This window comes from Notothenia coriiceps, unplaced genomic scaffold, assembly GCF_000735185.1.
Source record: "Notothenia coriiceps isolate Sejong01 unplaced genomic scaffold, NC01 NC01_scaffold00002934, whole genome shotgun sequence".
NCBI lineage: Eukaryota > Metazoa > Chordata > Actinopteri > Perciformes > Nototheniidae > Notothenia > Notothenia coriiceps.
This window is the reverse complement of record NW_011335635.1, coordinates 950-5,373: the sequence shown is the minus strand read 5'-3', so window position 1 is coordinate 5,373 and position 4,424 is coordinate 950. Positions and strand designations below refer to the sequence as shown.

Sequence of the window (4,424 nt, the reverse complement as noted above, 5' to 3'; positions counted from 1 at the left end):
TTTATAACAGAGTGCACTGTAAAAAAGGATTTGATCAATGAGTTACTCGTTTCTCTTTAAGCTCTCTTTCAACTTCGTTATATTTGAACTCAGCTTCATAAGCCATCACCTGTACATTCTGTCTATTTGTTTTAACCATAGACTATATATATATAAACAGATTTAACAGTTTCAACAGTTTCTCAGTTTTAACAGAGTGAGTTTTGACCTGGGTTGTTCTTAAACTTTTCATGGCCTGTCAGGCCATGACAGTGGCGATGACGTATTACTGCGCGTTGATAAAATAGTCCCGGATGTTTGGTCTTGAAGTAGTTTCATAACCCTAACCCAGGGACATGAGATGTTTGTAATGCTGTGAATGGGTTTCAATGTGTGTCATTCTGACTCCCCAGGTTTTGTCATTATAAGTTAACCACTACTTGGAAGCATCCCATCATGTTAGTCTATTAATGTAATGTAGCCTACTATGTATTTGTATGCTGCTGCAACTGCAAGGCAAGCATTTTCTAAATTGGGATCAATATAAAGTAGGCTGCATCTTATCTCTTATCTTATCGACTACAGTGCAGGAACACGAAAGATCGTCTATTGTCTGAAGTTGGAACCTTATACAGTCTATGGTCGGTACACAGAGGATTCCTGAAGTCTCGTTACTTCTGTGTTATGATCTCGCCGCCGGAGGTATCGCGAGAATTGTGTAGAGCGCCATTTAAAACACCTAAAGTCGTCGTAAGGGCAGCGACTGCGACCCGTTAACCGGACAGAGCGACTCACGGTCCCTCGGTGACCCACCCCCCACCAGGTAAGAGACCCGGGATCCTCATGGAGACACCCGGGAAACAGCAGCTGTGAAGCGGATCCGAGCCTCTGAGATCTCAGCCTCGTGTGCAGCGGCTAGCCGTTGGAGCTAATGTGGCTAACAGCTAATGTAGGCTAATCTCTGGGAGAAGTGCTCAGAGTATAAATAACTCATATATAAATATATGTATATAAAGAAATATGTTTAATACTTTGAGCAGTCTGATTGTAATCACACTACGTGTTATATTACCAGAGGTAGTAATCAGATCGGTTAGTAGAAGTACTCCGATCGTGTACTTAGCAAAAGTAGAAGTACACAGATCGTGTACTTAGAAAAAGTAGAGGTACTCAGATCGTGTACTTAGCAAAAGTAGAAGTACACAGATCGTGTACTTGAGTAGAAGTACTCAGATCGTGTACTTAGCAAAAGTAGAAGTACACAGGTCGTGTAGAAGTACGCAGATCGTGTACTTGAGTAAAAGTAGAAGTACACAGATTTTGTACTTAGTAAAAGTAGAAGTACATAGATCTTGTACTTGAGTAAAAGTAGAAGTACTCAGATCTTGTACTTAGTAAAAGTAGAAGTACCAGAGTGTAGGAATACTCTGGTACAGTAAAAGTAGAAAAGTATCAGCATATAGTAGCAAAGTAGTGATTGTGCAGATTGGTCCATTTCAGACTGTATAGTTTATACATTGAGTTAATGAGATTATATTATGACTCTTAATGTGTTTCTATCACAGTAAGTTGGAGCTAGTTTGAAGTCAAAGTCAACTTGTCCATCTCAAAATATGTTTGTACACACAGAAAGATCGAAATACACAAAGACTTTATAAACTGCTGCTGAATATCTTAACCTGTAATTAAATATATCAACGTTTATATGATAATCAATTTATATTTTGTATTGGCTAATAATCTAAACCCAGAAAGTAAAAAGTATCTACAAGCTGTCAGATCAATTGCAGTAGAGTAGAAGTAAACTAAGAATACTCACGTAAAGTACAAGTACCTCAAAATTGTACTTAAGTACAGTACTTAGTACTTACTACCCACCACTGTATAAAACTACCAAATTAAAGTTGAATTGACTTTAGTCAGAGCAAACTGAGTGTTGTTCAGTTCTACTAAAGTAACTTCTGTGTTTCTGTGTACAGCAGCGTGTGTTAATATGTAATAATACAATCTGAGGTGTTAGGGCTTCTGAGACACTGCTGTGTAACAGAAACTCAGGAACTGCGCTCTACCACACGTACTCTCAAACTAGGGCTGAGCGGTGTGACAAAAACCTCATATCTTTGTACATTATAACGGCATCACGGTATTTATTTATTCTTTAATGATTGGAAATGTATTTATATTTATATATTTTGGCCCCACTAAAAACCCCTGACCAGTGGAGGCCCTCAAGGGTCTGACGTGGTGACGGGATCACAACTACATTACATGTCATACTCAATACTGTGGGCAATCCCCACAGGAGCACTTTGGGGTGAAGTGTCTCAGGGACACAATGACATGCTGACTGCAGTGGGGTTTGAACCTGTGCTCCCTGATCCCAACACCAACGCTCTATCCACTGCGCCACACGCCTCCTCAACTACAAAGAGTAAACATTATACTGTGCTAACTTTGCGTACAACAAACAACAAAAGCACTGTTTGAAAATGTAAACAAACTACCTTCTCCGAGTGTACATTTAAATACTTCTCCTGGGGACTCCTTTCACTGTCGCACCGCTTGAGCGCCCTTCGACACTTATTCAACAGTCTTGCGGTTTATGAAAAATGAATATCACACGGTATAGAGTTCACGGTATTCTGTATGAAGCAATAAACCCCCCCTCTCCCCCCCCCTCCCCCAACACACTAAATATATTCAACTTGTTCATTCAAATGTCAACGTTTCACTGTGATGTTACTTTATCACTTTAATTAAAAAACATTTTGTTTTATAATTGAAATGTTTTACCCCGCGTGAATCCTGTTGCTGCTATAACGCCTGAATGTATTGCTACAAAGTTCCATCTCATCTTGTCTCTAATGTGTGTGTGCAGCATGGCGGAGGAGCTGGACGTGGAGGCGATGCTGGAGGCTCCCTACAGGAAGGTGAGATCTGATGATGATGATGATGATGATCGGTGCTGCTATCTCCTTGATTCAATATGGATCTGATGATGCATGTGTCACTGACCGATATGAGCCGAGGATAAACAGATTAAATTCATATTTCAGGGACAACACAATCAGAGGAGCTTTATTCGTCCCACAGCGGGGACATTTAGATTTGATACAGCGGGTAAAGAGCCAAAGACAGATTAGTACTAATTAAGAAACTTGCAGACAAATAGGAAAAATACACAGTTTACAAACTACACATCAGTAGCAGTGAGAGGTGAGGCAGCAGCCAGGTGGTGGCATTGCAGGTGGGAGTGTAGAGCACAGGTATTCACAGATTACAGAAGTTGAGTGGTCTAACTAAGGGACAGCAGCCAGTAGTAATAATAATAATAATAATAATAATCAATATTAGTACCTGTGGCGAGGCGACGTTAGCTTGTGTACAGAACAGTCTGTCAGCTTGAATCGTGGCTTTAGAGATGTCTGATGTTCTGAGGCCTCATTTATAAAGCCTTGCGTAGGATTGGCAACTAAATACGCACCGACACTTTCCGATTGATAAAAGACTGCGTACCGTCGCAGGACTTGCGTACGGCACATCCTACGCCGGTTTCCCTTTATGTAAACATTATATTTATGATATTCTTTCCACATATTTCTCTCCATTCTTTCTTCTGCCGTCGCAGTTTCTCGTCCCTCCCGATGTTGTGCTTAGTGCGTACGGATGAGTCAGAGTTTGCGTGGAGGGCCGCACGTTTTCCCGTCAAGTTTGTTTTTTATAAATCACAAACATTGCGTAGAAACTGGCGTTCGCCATATTTTGAGCGTACGCAGCGTTTTTATAAATCAGGCCCCTGGTGGTGGTCAGGTGTTGGAGACGGTAGATGTCTGATGTTCTTCTTCAATGTCCTCATGCTGCTCTCTGCTGACCTTAGGAGGACTCCAGGAACCAGAGCCCCAACGGAGAGGAGGAGCGCCCCAAGAGGTAAACTAACTAACTAACTAACTAACTACCTACCTACCTAACTAACTAACTAACTAACTAACTAACTAACTGCCTGTCTCTCTCTCTCTCTGTCCGTCTGTCTTCCTGTCTGTCTCTCTCTCTCTCTCTCTCTCTCTTTATGTCTATCTCTCTGTCTGTCTGTCTCTCTGTCTGTCTGTCTCTCTCTCTGCCTGTCTGTCTCTCTTCCTGTCTGTCTCTCTCTCTCTCTCTCTCTCTCTTTATGTCTATCTCTCTGCCTGTCTGTCTCTCTGTCTGTCTCTCTCTCTGCCTGTCTGTCTCTCTCTCTCTGTTTCTGTCTCTCTCTCTCTGTCTGTCTGTCTCTCTCTCTTCCTGTCTGTCTCTCTCTCTCTCTCTCTCTCTGCCTGTCTCTCTCTCTCTGTTTCTGTCTCTCTCTCTCTGCCTGTCTGTCTGTCTGTCTGTCTGTCTGTCTGTCTGTGAGTGTGTCAGGGGTGGAGGAAGTAAATCTCCTTATGCTTGGCTGCACTCGGCACTACTCT

At 42.0% G+C, this 4,424-nt stretch overlaps 1 long non-coding RNA gene across 1 annotated transcript; it reads left to right on the top strand.

Moving 5' to 3' along the window:
* The first annotated feature begins 572 nt into the window (after window positions 1–572).
* Window positions 573–3,956, top strand: LOC104941010 (uncharacterized). The gene is made up of 3 exons (XR_797855.1): window positions 573–802; window positions 2,858–2,909; window positions 3,857–3,956. It is a non-coding gene; the product is annotated as an uncharacterized lncRNA (long non-coding RNA).
* Window positions 3,957–4,424: the final 468 nt, after the last annotated feature.